Source organism: Grampus griseus (assembly GCF_964374135.1).
Source record: "Grampus griseus genome assembly, chromosome: 9".
In the NCBI taxonomy this organism is placed as follows: Eukaryota; Metazoa; Chordata; class Mammalia; order Artiodactyla; family Delphinidae; genus Grampus; species Grampus griseus.
Window position 1 is genome coordinate 3545568 of NC_139003.1, and position 16149 is coordinate 3561716.

The window sequence follows — 16149 nt, forward strand, 5'->3', positions numbered from 1 at the left end:
TGTTTACAGCTTTTGTGTAACTTAATGCTTCTCCACCCAATAAACTAGATTCCACAGCATAGGGTGATTGTGGTGTTTCTTATTACAGCCAACCTATTAAGCCCCATCAAATCAAACCCAAGTACGATGAATTTTCCAGCCCTAAGACCTCTCTCATCTTTCTCTTCATTGACATCCACATTGTTAAGTCCTATTTCAGGCTACCAAATTCAAACATTTATTTAGCACATACTATGTGCCAATTTTAATCAACGTTTGCCTACTTCTCACCATCCTGGGCCTTTTCTTCCTTCTATAGTTCCTCAAACAAAGCTGTAAGACTTCCTAGGTCTTGCTAGTGCACTGGGTAACCCCCTACCCCTTTTCTAGGTTTAGTCCCCTCCAGGGGCCGCATTATAGCAGGTGTTGGGGGTATGAGGGGGACCTGGAGACATTGCTAAAGAATGCTAAAGGTTGAAAAGATCTAGGAAATTAATCAGGCATATTGGCTGCTGAGACCAAACTTTCAGTTCCTTTCAAATTAGGATGATTATATAATTTACAGTCCAAACTAGGATCATTTGCGAGACAAAGGGGGTAGTATTAATAATCAATAAATATAATAGTTACATACCAATAATTATTATTATTAATTATACAAGAGCAACTGGGACTCTCCAGGGCAAATTAAGTCATACGGTCACACTGCAAATGAACTACTGCCCCTTCTGCCTATACATAGATCACAAAATATTCTCTCTTATAGCGCCCACTATTGCGACTCGCATTAACTGCGAGTCAAAATGCAATAGGATGGAGATGGCCTCAAAAAGTAGGCAACGTGATATATAAATACACCCTTATCCAAGGCTGAAAGTTCATTAGAATGTATCAGATTTCTGTAAATCAAAATATAGATAATATTGAACCATGGGATAGTAAATAATATTTGACATCGAAATATTTAATATTGGCTATCTAGGTTATAGCATCAAGAAAAATTTGACTCCAAACTATTAATATTGGCCATCTAGGTTATCCAATTAAGAAAAATTCTGAGGACCATTAAAACCTTAGCAGGAAAGTGTTCTACAGCTTTTAGAAATTTCTGCCAGTATGCTTGTTTGCCATTGAGAACTGAATTTGCCTACTAAAAAGTGGCTTTTCAGCACTTAAAAATAAGACTAAACGTGAGTATGAAATTACGACGAAAGGTTACACTGAGTTAACCTCATTTCCTATTGGATAGGGTTTTCTATGGGAGGAAGTCGCTGGCCAGTGACAAGAAGTGATCAGATCTCACTGATTCAGCAGCTTTTCATTTCATTTACAGAGGAAATAAGCCATTCTCACCAAAGCTGTGAATAGCATAAATCTTGCAGTAGTACTATTCCTAAGACCATGATAGGGTACGTGATCTCCCACAGAACCGAAGTGGACATTTCTCAAACACTGTTCAGATTAAATCCCAGGGTAACAATCAAAACCATAACGGTTTCATACTCAAGACTGAATCTTATCAAGATGAAGAATGATGAAATTAGTGGTATTGTCTTCATCAGCTCAAACAATGGATATCTTTCAAACCTTGTTTCTAATAATAATAATCTAGGATTCTAAAATTTGTTTTAAATATATCTATTAGATGCACTGATAGAAGTTTATATGAAAAAAAAAAAAACCCCTAAGACTTCTGCTTTGCATCAACTTCTTGAGCAGCCAGTAGCGTAACTGATTTCCTTGCAAAAGTGTACTTGAATGATGTTACAGTGATGTTCCCAGTAGGTCCCTCCCTGGCCCAAGTACGCTCACAATATGGTGTCCAGGTCTAGGCTGGATACTGTCAGAGATGACGATGGACAGAGTGTTTCTACAAAGAGGACCCGAAGACAGAGACATTGCAAAATATGTCATATGAAGTAAGGCTGAAGGAAGGGTTCAGACTCAAAAACCAAATACTTAGTCTCTGTCTATTTGAATTATCACATGCCAGACAGAGGACTTCTTCTGCATAGTCCAGATGCCAGAGTTAGAACCAAAAGGAAATTTCACAGAGACAGAATTATATATCAAAAAACCTTCAGAATTTCTAACTACTAGTATTGCTTCATGACAGAATGGGCTGCTTCACCAGGACGTAAGCAGGGTGGATGAACAGCTCCCAGGGATCCAGGAGGGCGAGCCCAGGGAGGAAGGTGGATATAAGAGATCTTAAAAATGTCTAACACAGTGTACATTCTATGGACACACAGGGCAGGGAAAAGAAAGATGAAGAACCATGAGGTGGCTCCAGTAAGTGGGAAAATGAATGAAAGGACAGTTCAGAAAGAGGACAAAGACTCTGCTCCCTGCATGCTCACTGTGCTAAGAACAGAAAAACAATTCAGGGTATATTACTGGATGGATGAATGCACAATAGGATAACCAAACAGGCGTTGATAGCAGAGCCCACTTAAGTGAAGTGATTCTGGATCACTGAGGCCATTTTTTAAGTAGAGATGAACCACACTTCTTTCAGGTAACATTCTTACTTTTAAAAAGCGGAGTAGGGCTTCCCTGGTGGTGCAGTGGTTGAGAGTCCGCCTGCCGATGCAGGGGACACAGGTTCGTGCCCCGGTCCGGGAGGATCCAACATGCCGCGGAGCAGCTAGGCCCATGAGCCATGGCCGCTGAGCCTGCGCGTCTGGAGCCTGTGCTCCGCAAAGGGAGAGGCCACAGCAGTGAGAGGCCCGCGTACCACACACACACACACAAAAAAAAAAAAGGCAGGGTAATTTTACCCACAGAAATGCAGACACTCTTTAGCCAAATTTCATTTTCAGAGTGCAGGTAATTTATTTTTTTAACTACACAAACAATATTACTACAATAATAATAGAAAACGAAGAGGAGAAAAAAAAAAAAAAACACGAACCATCTTGCTAATGGTTCCAAGAAAACAAAAGTTTTCATTTTTCCATCTTCCTCTCCAGTCCTGGTCGATATGCATATTTAATTTTTACACAGGTAAAACCAGAACATATATCTGGTTTTTGAGTTAGAATGCAGGTTAACAGTGAAAATCTAACTTGAACATCTAATTTGGCATCCCAGATTCAGACTTCCTCATCTTAACTTGCAGGAGTTGAATTATGGAAAATTTGAGTAGAACTGTTCTTGCTTCCCATGAAGGGCAAGAGAAGTTAATAAATTATCCCCTGAAATGTTGAGCTTCAGTAGTGTATCTCTCAACAGAACTACATATTTTTGCCTAGAATGATGAGATTGAGGCTGTAATATATTCTCTGTTCTGTTTGGTAATCATGCATATCTTACAGATGCAATAAAATGGAAAAGCATGCTTACAATTAAACACTGGCCTGAGAAGGTGAACAAATCTCCCATCCATCTATCCATCCATCCATCCAACCATCCATCCATTGATATTTATCCAGGCTTACTCTGGCAAGCCCTGTTCTGAGACCCTGTTATGGCACTGTTATCAACCCGACAAGTCCAAAAGCTTTCATTTGTTGCATATTCCTTTCTTGTATTCTAGTGCAGCGATGGGGGACAAACAATAAACAGATAAACACACTAAGAGAAGAAGAAAAAAACAGGACCAAGGGGGTCTTGTCACCTCTTTGTATATAAAAAGGTCAGACAGACTTCCTAATAAAGAGACATTTGAACAGAAACTGAAAGAAGTACAGCTGGGAAGAAGCACATCAGACTGCTGTTGACTGAACTGTGCTCCCCCTTAAATCCATACGCTGATGCCTTAAACCTCAATGTGATGGTATATGAAGATGGAACCTTTGGGAGGTAATCGCGGTTAGGTGAGGTCATGAGGGTGGGGTCCTCGTGATAGGGTTAGTGCCCTTATAAGAAGAGACACCAGAAAGCTTGCCTCCCTTCTCTCCACCTGTATACATGGAGAAAAGGCCGTGTGAGGACACAGAGAGAAGGTGACCATCTTCAACCCAAGGAGAGAGCCCTCACCAGATACCACAGCTGGCATCCTGATCTTGGACTTCCAGTCTCCAGAACTGTGAAAGATAAATCTCTGTGTTTAAGCTGCCTGGTCTATGGTGTTGTGTTATAGCAGCCCCAGACAGAGTAAGACACAGGCTGACATCTGAGGGCAAACAATCCAGGTAGAGGTAGAGGCAGGAATACAGTCTGTAAGATAGTGTGTGCTTTGGTGTGGAGGACAGCAAAGAGACAGGGGCCAGGGTGGCCATAGTGATGTGAGTGAGATGACCACACTGAGCAAGGAGGGTGGGAGTCTGGATGTCACAGTTCAGGAGAGTAGGGTCTGGATGCCACAGTGCGGGTTGGCTTTTCCTCTGAGTGCAAGGCATATGAGACAGCAGTGCATGAACCAGACTCCCACAAAAAGATCCCCAGGGGAGCTGCTTCATGGAGAGCAAAGAATATGGAAGCAAGGGTGGGCCCAGCAGGGACCCACTAGGAGGCCAGGGTGATGGAGGTGTGTCCCAGGTGGTAGTGGTACAGGTGGTGAAAAGTGGTTGATCCTGGGCACGTAATAGAAAACGTCAGTCAACCATGCTTTTGGGAGCAGATAATACACACCTAGGTGTCAGGACACATTTATGTACCCCTTTTGCATTTAGAGCCCTCTCTGAGGCTACTGTCTTCTGTGCTCAAGTAAAAAGCCCTTTGCACATCACTCCAAAGAAAGTCTCCCCTCCTTCCCTCTACCTCTGAGCCAAGCCTAAGCCCTCCCCACTCTCTGCTCCAGGAACCATTTCCTCCTGTGTCCCAACCCCCCACCCCCAGCTTCGCACATACCATTGACTTCTGTCTCCTGACACTCCTCTCTGGCAAACCCCTTCGCATTCTTTAGTTGTCAGCTAAAATATCATCTCTCTCTGACATTTTAGGAAGCTGTGCCTGGTTTCACAGGCAGAGTTTATCATTCTTTTCAATTGGAAGCAACTGCAACACTTTGTAAATGCTTTTCTGTAACGTTACTGTGCTATGAAATGATGTATTGAATGCCTGTGTCATCGGCAGACTGGAAGCTACTTAAGGAAGTGGGCTGGATGTTCATGTTCCCAATGCCTGGTGCAAAGTCTAGGACACCACAGCGCCCAGGGACTGTGGGCTGAATGGATGAATGGATCCACAGATGCCTTTATGAGAAGGAACATTGTTGTTTGCCGGCACACCTGTCAGAGACGCAACTGCTGGTTGATGCAGAAAGTAAAGCGTTAGTACAACCCCAACTGCATTAACTATGCCATAAATAGCAATCGGTCCTAAAAGACATAATGCAAACTGACATCTAAGTCTGGCAATCCCCTTGTCCCTAGTGACATAACTGTTGCTCATACTTATTTTTAACTCAGGCAAAAAGAAAACAAACGAGGAAGTAAAACCAAACTAAACGCTTTCCTAGGTCGTTTGGTTGTTTTAAATATAAAATTCATCTTTCCAGAATGCTATTATCTTAGCAAGTCATGATTAGAGCTTGATTTTTTTTTTTTTTTTTGCGGTACGCGGGCCTCTCACTGTTGTGGCTTCTCCCATTGCCAGGCTCCGGACGCGCAGGCTCAGCGGCCATGGCTCACGGGCCCAGCCGCTCCGCGGCACGTGGGATCTTCCCGGACTGGGGCACGAACCCATGTTCCCTGCATCGGTAGGCGGACTCTCAACCACTGCGCCACCAAGGAAGCCCAAGAGCTTGATATTTTTGTGCCAATTTTACAACTGAAATGGAAGAAATACAGATTAAAACAATGCTTACAGACTCCACCACGTCCTGTGAACTGATTCAAGAATAAGTCCACGGCATGCTGCCTCCCTAAAATCGATGCATCTTATCTCATCCTGAGCTCCATCTGTCTCACAGAATTCCCTGCTGCCTTTATCAGACTTCATGCCTTCTGATGAGGAGCAGAGATCCAAATGAAAACTCAGGGGTGATTATTTCAAAAGTAGAAACTGAGACTACAAAGGTGGAGAAAAGAAAGGAAGGGGTGGGAAACTAGAGGAATCTAGAGCGTTGTTGTCACAGGATAAATGCAAACGTGTCTGAAAGCCCATTATAATTTATGAAAATTATAGATACCTGAATAAACATTGCTTTACTATTTACTGCGCTCACTACCAATGTCCCAGCAACATCTGACATACAATACGGGGAAAAGTCAAAAGCACATTAAATTTCCTGTACTTGATAAAGAAAGTAAACGATACAGAGATCACATTCCTTTCATCCACTCTTTGCATCCCAAGCTCTAATGAGGAGAAATCAGCATTTTAACTTTTGTTGGGTACCCAAAGTAGGGTGACGCAGGTTGCAGCTGTGAGACTCCACCACAAAGCAGTGCATTCCTCAAGCAGCAATAACCGACTTGCATGTTTCCATGCATCATAGGCACTTTGTTTAATGCACTGTGGGTATAGCCTCACGTGGCTAAAGGGACAAAGGAGCCGCGGCCAGCAGAAGTGAGACTGGAGGACGATTTCTGCATAATACTGAGGCCTCTCCTAAAGAAGCCCCCCGTCCTAGGAGGTCAGAGCACGGGAAGCTGCAAGGGCAGGAGCGCTGGGCGTGGCGGAAGGAGAGCAGGGCCCGCAGCGACAGCCGAGGTCCAGGCCTTGCCAGCCGTGATGGGAACAGCTGGCGATTCTGCATTTTATTTCCCGTGGCTGAAGGCAGAGGGGTCAATCAGATGGCCCACTCACCACAGAAGGAGGAAGTGAATTCAGTTGTTTTTCTCACAATAATCCATCTTTGAGCCAATCAATCTCCTCTTCTATCAAGCAGCTTTCAGAAGAATATTAAGACTAGAAGACTGTTTCTGGCTCTCAAAATGGAAAGAGACCTTCTCTGGGATATCACTAGATCCAAGCTTAGGTCACTGATAGTTTAAAATATTCCCAGAGAATATATGTGAATCAGCAGCTCAACAGAGACTGGATATCCTTCGCAGGGAGAGTTCTCCACTCCTTGAAATTCTTCCCTCCCGTGACTGTTGTTTTGTGTCTTCTAAGTACTTTGGGTGCTTTTGCTGGTTGTGAGCATGAGGAATAGATGAAAGCTGTGGCCACAAAATACTAATTAACGCCGATTCCATGTCGGTGACTCTGTAACTGACTATAGGGCTGGGGTGGGCTGGGCAGCCAATCCTGAAAGATGGAAGCAACCAATGCTGTGTGAGAGGGAGATAGTGCTCATGGTGAAGGGTGGAGCCTTACCCTTCAAAAAGCTTCTGTTGATTTCACTAATTAGAAATTAAATTTGGGGACTTCCCTGGCAGTCCAGTGGTTAGGACTTCGCCTTCCAATGCAGGGGGTGTGGGTTCGATCCCTGGATGGGGAGCTAAGATCCCACATGCCTCACGGCCAAAAAGCCAAAAAACATAAAACAGAAGCAATATTGTAACAAATTCAATAAAGACTTTAAAAATGGTCCACATCAAAAAAATATCTTGAAAAAGAAAAAGAAATTAAATTTGGTTGACAGGCCCTTCTTTCGACGTCTGGCAGTTAATTACAAATCATCACCGCCTTAGTGACAGAGAGGAGCTGACACGCCCGCGCTATCAGACCCATGCTCCGGTGACCCCTTTCCCTGGGCACTGTCTCTCCATCATCTTCCTCCGGGTTATACGGATGCCCCACTCCTTAGGTTATCCTGGGCTCTCACCACCTGTTCTCTGTCAGCCTTACAGACTGATCTGGGATCCACTCTCCTTTTCTCCTATGGATTTGGAAACTTCCGAGGCTGACTTACATAACATGAATTTAACATAACATTACCGCCTGAGGGCACAGCACTTTGAAATCGAATCCACCACTATTACTAAGGCAGCTGTCACCCTCTACCTGCAACTCAACAAAACTGTTGGAGGAGTAATCTGTTCTACCAGTTCCTCTAGAAAAGGAAGAAGAAGACCAAACAGGCAAAATATTGAGTGTAATTATCTATCTCTTAAAACTTCTTCTTCATTATTTTTTACTTGCAAACTCATCACCAGAAATGAAATTATTTTAGGCTCTTCAGTTTAACTGACTGTGTCTGATAGCTTCTTTATGAAATTAATTCAAAATGTTAAGTCATTCTTACCTTCACAGCTCAGGCTAACTTGGACCTATTTTGATAGAATGTTTTAAAGGTATCATGTTGTCCCATAAATCACAAGAGCAAGGGCACTACGACCCCATCACCGTCGGAAGAAATTTCACAATATATCATGCCCAAGAGAAACCCCTTTCAGTAAAAATATGGCTATGAAAGTAAGTGGCAGCATTTAAAATCGAGCATTTGAATCTCACATTGCTGTGTATGGTAACGATGCCTTCAAAGCATCTTTAGACACCGTCTGTCCTTGCCTTGACTCACTGAAACCCACAGGTAATTGTGAGACAAGTTTCCTATACCAGGGCAGCTTTTTAGCAAGCTCAACACGTCATTTCCCGATGTCACAAATCCCTGCAGGCACTCAATAAATATTAAGTAACTAACAAACAAGACTCAAAGGCAAGAACCACCAGCAATTTAATGACAGAGTCTAAAATAATTTAGCTCATTTTTTCAAAAGGGCTCGCCACCCTGATGCAACCGTCTGTCAAAGTACTAGATGCCTCTTGACAAATGATCCCAACTGCCCTCCTCTCCCATTCATGGGTGCCAGAGCTATGTTTCCACACTGTGAGTGCCCCCCTCACTGCCTCAGCCTCAAGTAACTGGCCCAAAATGGGTCAGAAGTCTGCTCCAGGATTTTAGGGGTGGGGTTAAAATACTGTAGTAGGGAAGAGCCCCTGTACTCTCTTACAAGTTAATCACTAAAGAGTGTTGCCTATAAGCTTCAATTATACATAACGGCCCATCTCCGGGAACCCTGCTTCCCAGGCAATAAGTGTTAAGCTAAAATACCTTTGTCTAGCTCACAGGAAACATCCTGACTGGGCCCACCTGTGAACGACTGCAGGGAGGAAGAAATTATCACATTCCCTCCAGAGGCTGATGGGAACCAGTACGTGTTTGATTTTATCCCCTCCCCTTTCAGTATAAAAAGAAGCCTGAATTCTAACTCAGGCAAGATGGTTCCTTGGGGAAGGAGTCCACCATCTTCTCGGTCTGCTGGATTTCCAAATAAAGATGCTATTCCTTTCCCCAACAACTGGGTTCCAGATTTATTGGCCTGTCGTGTGGCAAGCAGTACGAGCTTGGACTCGGTAACACTATTCCAATTTATTCTTGCCTTTGTCACGCAACACCAGGATGGAAGCGGAGGGGGGTGGCAGGAGGTGTCTACTCCCATATGGCATACGGCTTCGGAAGGAAGGAGAGCAGGCTTACAGAATATGAAGAATGAGTTACACCAACACACAAAGAGACAAGAAGAAAAGAGAGAGAAGAGTCCCTATTGGTTTGAATTTCTTGACCTAATTTTTCTCCCGAGGCCTAAATAAATTTTTCCCTTAGATTTAACAGCACACTCCTGTTTCTTTATGAAATATTTTATTTCCCATTTTACTTAAACTAGTGTGAGCTGATTTCTGACACTTGAGAACAAAGAATCTGACACGTGTCACTAAGGACGTCCAGCCCAGCAGCCAGGATCCAGTCAGCGCTCCGTTTCCAGGAGGCATCCTGTGCTCCTTACTGAGGTCGCACGCTCCACTGTGCACAGCATCTTATGGCCAAATCCACACTCGAAAATGAGGTGAAATTTTAACTACATGCCTGGTTTATAATATCAAAATAAAGAATTTTCTAATTGGACACATAGTTTTCTTTGAAAAGACCAGCTTTTCCATAAGTACGTATAGTTACTTTTCCCAGGGAAACGCTGAGTGAAATTTAGCAATTACCTTCACAGATCCCCAAGGATCCACACTTGTCATTACCCATCAGTGTTGGAGTGTAGCCCCCTCTGTGACAGGAGGGGCTCATTCAAATTAAAGCAAATGCCAGCCAAGACAGCTGGCACAGCCAAGTGTTCATGAGCATCTTGAGAGGGTGGACTGTTCCTGAGGTATTCACTATTTTTAGGTCCCAATTCCTCAAAGGAAAAGCTCCAGAATTTTTAAATTATAGCTGGCCTAGAGTGGCTCTGTTCAGTAGATCCATATGTAACAGCTATTTTTATAATCAAGAATGGTCTATAAGTTACAGATGTAGAAAACAAACTTATGATTTCCAGGGGGAAGTGGGGGGAGGGATAAATTGGGAGACTGGGATTGACATACACACACTACTACATATAAAATAGATAACTAATAAGGACTTACTGTATAGCACAAGGAACTCTACTCAGTGCTCTGTAATATGGGAACAGAATCTTAAAAAGAGTGGATATATGTATAACAGATTCACTTCCCTGTACACCTGAAACTAACACAACATTGTAAATCAACGATACTCCAATTAAAAAAAAAAGAATGGTCTATACCAGCATTTTCATATAATTCAGTCTAATAGAAAGACATACAGCGTCAGAGAAATTATGACCTACAGGGATACAAGTGATAAACCATCTTGATGCCATCTGCAACCTAATCCCCTTTGCCATGTAAACTAACATGACCACAGGTTTGTGAGTTTGGGAGGTGGACATCTTTGGGGTGGGGGCGAGGTCATTATTTTGCCAACCACAGGGTGTATTCCATGTAATGAAATGTTATACCTCAATGGAAATACCAACCTTCTACTACATGCACAGCCAGAGGAAGACCACAAGTATAACCGTAAGTGAGTTGGATTAGACACTAAAGAATATACACCGCATAATTCCATTTACGTAAAGTTCAACACTGAGCAACACTGTGCCCCAAATATAGGGCGCACCCTTGAGTCTATAAAGACAAACAAGAAAGGAATTTCTATAAAGTTCAGGATGTTGTATAATTTAGGGGGGAAAGAGGAGTCCCAGCTGGAGAGGGGGAGGCAAGATGCAGGAGTTTTAGAGGTGCTGGCAGGACTCTCTCCTGACCTGGATAGAAGTTAAAGGGCTGTGTCAGGCCACACTCATCTGCTCCGCTATTTGCTTGCATGTTATATAGTTTTTATATTGTAGTATTTCACAGTGCAAAGGTAAACCATGCACAGTGTATAGCAGCTTTGGGACAGAGCACTGGCCGAGAGCGGTGACATAAGGAGATACTTCCTAGCACTCACACCCAGGAGGAAACAACATCAGGCCAAGGAAATGACACAATGAGACATGTATGATGGCCAGAAAGACAAGGTGCTGAGAGAAAGTCTAATGATGGGGGGGTGGGGGTGGTCAGGGTGGGACCAAGGCAGCAGGCAAGGCTCTCTGAGGAGGTGAAATTTAATTCGAGCATTGCAGGATGTGCAGGAACTAGTCAGGTGAGTGGCTGGGAAGGTTTTCCACGTGGAGGGAGCCCAGTGCAGAGGGCATGAGCCTGGTACTCAGTGCACCTCTGGCGTGCGGTGTCCAGGATGACGCTGGAGGGGAAGGCACTGATAAAACCTGGCCGGTTTTGTAGACGATGCCATGTATTTTGTGTTGAATCCAAAATGCAACTGGAAGTCAGTGAAGGATTCTGTAAGCCACTCGTAATAACTTCTAGAAGAAGGCAGGCATTAATTGTTTATTTTATTTATTGACATCAGAAAAAGTACACTGAGAAGGACCAGGATTGGTTACTTCTCCCATTGTGCCTAAAATATGTCAAATATCAGGCCAAGGTGAAATCAAATACCTCCAAAAGGAAAATATTTACATAGCAACTACTAAAATTATTGACAGAAAATAAACCACACAAACTGAACCGCGGGATCTCCCATTACAGGGCTCCAGTCTACTGTCTAAATGTATTTTCTTTCTAATATTTATTCACTATGAACAGCACTGACATAAATTTCTTTTATGTATCATGGACCATTCACCGTAAGTAGAAAGTAGCAACAAATTACAAAATCAACGGTGCGTGTATCTCAGGATGGTGAAACAGCTTTCTAATCTTGTATTTCCATACCCAGAGGACGACAAATGACTTTAAGACTGCAAGAACAAGTTGCAAATAACATTTAGCAACTGACACACGTCCATCAATATCTATCAATATCTATCAGCCTGTTGGATGCACACACCCATTTCTGTTCTACTGGCTCATTTACTTAATCTTCGTTATTGGTGGCTCTTATCTTTCATCAAGGGCACAACAAAGATAATAGTTGGCCAGTAATTGCCCAAGGAACCTAAGAGTGGACCGAAGCAGAAAGCACGACTCTGAGTGGTCCCCAGGTCACTGAGATGGCAATGGGGCTGTGGTGAGGAATCCTCACCGGTGAAGTTAGTGGGACACGGGCCGCCCTGCACAGCCCTTGGGAGGGAGTCATAAGACCACTTGGGATGGTGTGATTCCTCCTCTTTCTGCCTCTGCTGCTCCCTCAAGGCCCCTCCACCACCTTGCTCACACAGCTGATGCCCCCTGAATCCAGGATTAATTAATCGATTGATTTTCTTTTTTTAAATTGAAGTATAATTGATTTAAAATGTTGTGTTAGTTTCAGGTGTACAGCAAAGTGACTTCATCATACATACATATATATCCATTCTTTTTCAGATTCTTTTCCCATATAGGTCATTACAGTGTATTGAGTAGAGTTCCCTGTGCTGTACAGCAGGTCCTTGTTTATTTTACATACAGTAGTGTGTATATGTTAATCCAAACCTCCTAATTTATCCCTTCCTGCTTCCCCCTTTGGTAATCATGAATTTGTTCTCTATGTCTGTGAGTGTCTTTCTGTTTTGTAAATAAGTTCATTTGTATTGAATCCAGGATTTCAATGAAATTCCCTGCCCTCTGGCACAGCCACGAGCACAAAAGCAACAACAACAAAGAAGTTTCAGAGTCCAAGAAGCACTGTTCAAACAGGCTGAAAGGGGTTTCCCTGGTGGTGCAGTGGTTGAGAGTCCGCCTGCTGATGCAGGGGACACGGGTTAGTGCCCGGGTCCGGGAGGATCCCACATGCTGCGGAGCGGCTGGGCCCCTGAGCCATGGCCGCTGAGCCTGCCTGTCCGGAGCCTGTGCTCCGCAGCGGGAGAGGCCACAACAGTGAGAGGCCCGAGTACCGCAAAAAAAACCAAAACAAACAAACAAAAAAAAAACAGGCTGAAGAGAAGCAAATACCCAGAGAGGAATTCACTCTGCTCTGCAGACCAAAAGATAAAGCGCCCTGATTAGAAAACGCTAATGATCTCAGTAACACCCAGCACAGCGCAGGGAGCAGCTCAGAACAAAAGGTGGAGAAAAGAAGAAATATGAATAAAAGAATTTAAAATGCACTGAGGGAGAAAAATGGAAGAGAATATCAGACACAGGACGAGTGAGAAGCACCTGGTGACACTAAAGACAGAAGAAGCAGCTGGAAGAGGCCAGTCTGGATCCCTGGGTGGGGCAAACAGCAGGCACATCCAAAGACCTACAGGTCCTACTGCATCTGGGTGCAAAATCACGCCACTGCATTAGTAACAAAAGGGAAAATGCAGTTTACGGTGTTGGGTTTTTTTTTAACAGCAGCTATTTACATGGCACATTCTTAAATAATTTCTACCTGAAAATATTAAAACAAAGTCTGCACTTGAAGTGGCAAAATTTTAGATACCTGTAAGTTACACACATCAAGAACAAGCCAGGTAAGTATATATTTTAAACCAAATTCATACTGTTAATTTTTTATTTTAATTTGATCAATCCAGTTTAAGTCATTACTTTATTATGATCCAATGTCTTTAAATACTGCACTTAAACTTAAGGATATCATTACTGCTGTGACAGGTAAAACTGTTTTTTTTTTTTAAATAACCACAATTTTTGATGTATTCAGGAGACCCAAGGCATGGGTTTAACCATGATGTGTAGAACACGAAAGGAAAAACAGAAATATTTGTTTTACTTTGGATATTATGTAACAGATGAAGAGACCCTGTGGGGAGCTTAAAGGGAAGCAAACAGTGACTATCTTGTTGGAAAATTGGATCTACAAGGAAATGTCAAGGTAATTAGTCTACTTATCTGAAGAAAAATGGCCCAGACCAGAACTTAATTACCATCTCCAAATATAGCCATCCAAAGATTTTTGGACAAAAGAAATAATTATCTAGTCCCTAGGAAAGAAACAAATTAACACCACAAGAAAGATTACTTGAAATGCGTATTTCTCAAAATGCTGCTAGAGAATTTCTGAGAACCCCTGGATGTGATGTTAAAATGCAGATTCCTGCGGCCTCTGAACCCTCCTGAACTGAAGTCTCTGGGGGTTGGAGCAGAGACCAGTCATGTTTTAGTCTGCACAGGTGATGTTTATAATGACGAAGGTATGAGAACCAGTATCCACAGGAACTTCTCACCACATACCTGTGCCCAGGTAAATCAGTTTAGCAAATTCCCTTAAAATTGGTTTAAGAATGGAATGTTCAGGCTGCCGTCTTGAGACACAGTTCAGAGCTTAATGTTCTGCTCAGGGTCGCCAATCCCACCGGATGCAAAGCCCAGCTCATCTTCTCCAATATGCTTTACCCTCTCATCTTCCAAAGGGAGAGTTCAAGGGCACCTGTGCTGGGGCTTCTCCCTTTGCCCCTTCCCAACTTCACTCTGTCCCCTTCTCCCCCACTGCTCCGTGTCCTGGAAGGCTGGCCTCTGACACTACAAGCTGCCCCCCCTGCACATCTTTGCTGATGGCTTCAGATTGGTCAAGAGATAAAAAAAGAATGAAATAATGCCGTTGGCATCAACATGCATGGACCTAGAGATTATCATACTAAGTGAAGTAAGTCTGACAAAGACAAATACTGCATGATATCACTTATATGCGGAATCTAAAAAAAACTGATAAAGATGAACTTATTTGCAAAACAGAAGTATACTCACAGACACAGAAGAAAACCTTATGGTTACAAAAGGGAAGGGGGGAGTGGGATAAATTAGGAGGTTGGGACTGACATATACACAGTACTATATATAAAATAGATAATCAACAAGGGCCTACTGTATAGCACGGGGAACTCAATATTTTGTACTAACCTATAAGGGAAAAGAATCTGAAAAAGAATATGTATACTTTATATATATAAAACTGAATCCCTTGGCTGTACACCTGAAACTAACACAACATTTTAAATCAACTATACTTCAAAAAATAAATGAATGAAACAGGTTGGCCCACAGGAGGTCCGGGTAGGAGACATCTGGGAAGGAGGAGAGGGCCAGGGACTCCCTGCTCTGCCCAGGTTGCCTGGTCCGGGCAGCTTCCTCTCAGGATTACATCCCCTGGGGGTCCGCTCTTTGCCCCTTCAGGCTTAGTTTAGGACAGGTATCAGTTTCAGGGGGCTGCTATTCCCTGGGGCTCACGTCTCTGATTGCTCCCTTAACCCTCCTCATACCAGCTGCAAACAGTCTTGAACCATGTGAGCTGGATTAGGCTTCCTGCCGTGACCCTGAATGCCCTAAAGCTGAACCGTACCCGCCACGAGAGGAGGAAGCATTTATTATTTGTTACACTCAACTAGCTCTCAGCCTCAGCCTAGACTGACTGGTCTCCTTCCCATTAAATGTGAAGTTCCTCTAGGGAACCTCCTGCCACAGTGCCACATACAGTATTTTCTAAGATCCTAAATGAATTATTTGCTTTCCAGATTGATCAGAATGTATAAAGTACACAGCCAGGAGGAGGTCTTGCTTGAACTGCAGTTGCCTTGTCCATGCAAGGGGATAAACAGTTCACATCTAACATTCATACAGTTTCTCAAGTCTACACCACTGAGGGTTCACTGCTGCACGTGCTTAGGGACACCCTCAAAAGCTGAAGACACTGCTTTGCTTGAAACTCGTAAGAGCCTTTCTATTTTCCTTACTGGTATTTCTCTCTAGCTGATGGGAAACCTTAACTTTCTTTTCTGACAATGTTAATTGAAGAGGTCTTGAGGAAAGCCAATTTTCTTGCTCAGAATATTAGAATAAGAGGCACAAAAGGTTTCTACCTATTAAACATATCAGTGGCACTGTCCACCTGTGACTGTTACCCAAATCACAAATTCACGTTCTCTACAACACTTAACAATTACATGAAAGTAAGGGTTTGTGAGGACAATTTTTCAAATGCAAAATTCCACTCACTGGCATGGAATAGAATAGTTTGGAAACATGCCCACATGGTAACAAGATTCTGGCTGGCATCTT

The 16149-nt window shown here is 43.1% G+C and overlaps 1 protein-coding gene across 5 annotated transcripts in view; it reads right to left on the bottom strand.

Annotated features, from left to right (window-relative positions):
- The window catches only part of DPP6 (dipeptidyl peptidase like 6), a gene marked incomplete at both ends in the record, with an annotated part of 1026243 nt that overhangs the window by 405161 nt on the left and 604933 nt on the right, over positions 1-16149 (bottom strand). The gene's annotated exons all lie outside the window — the stretch shown is intronic.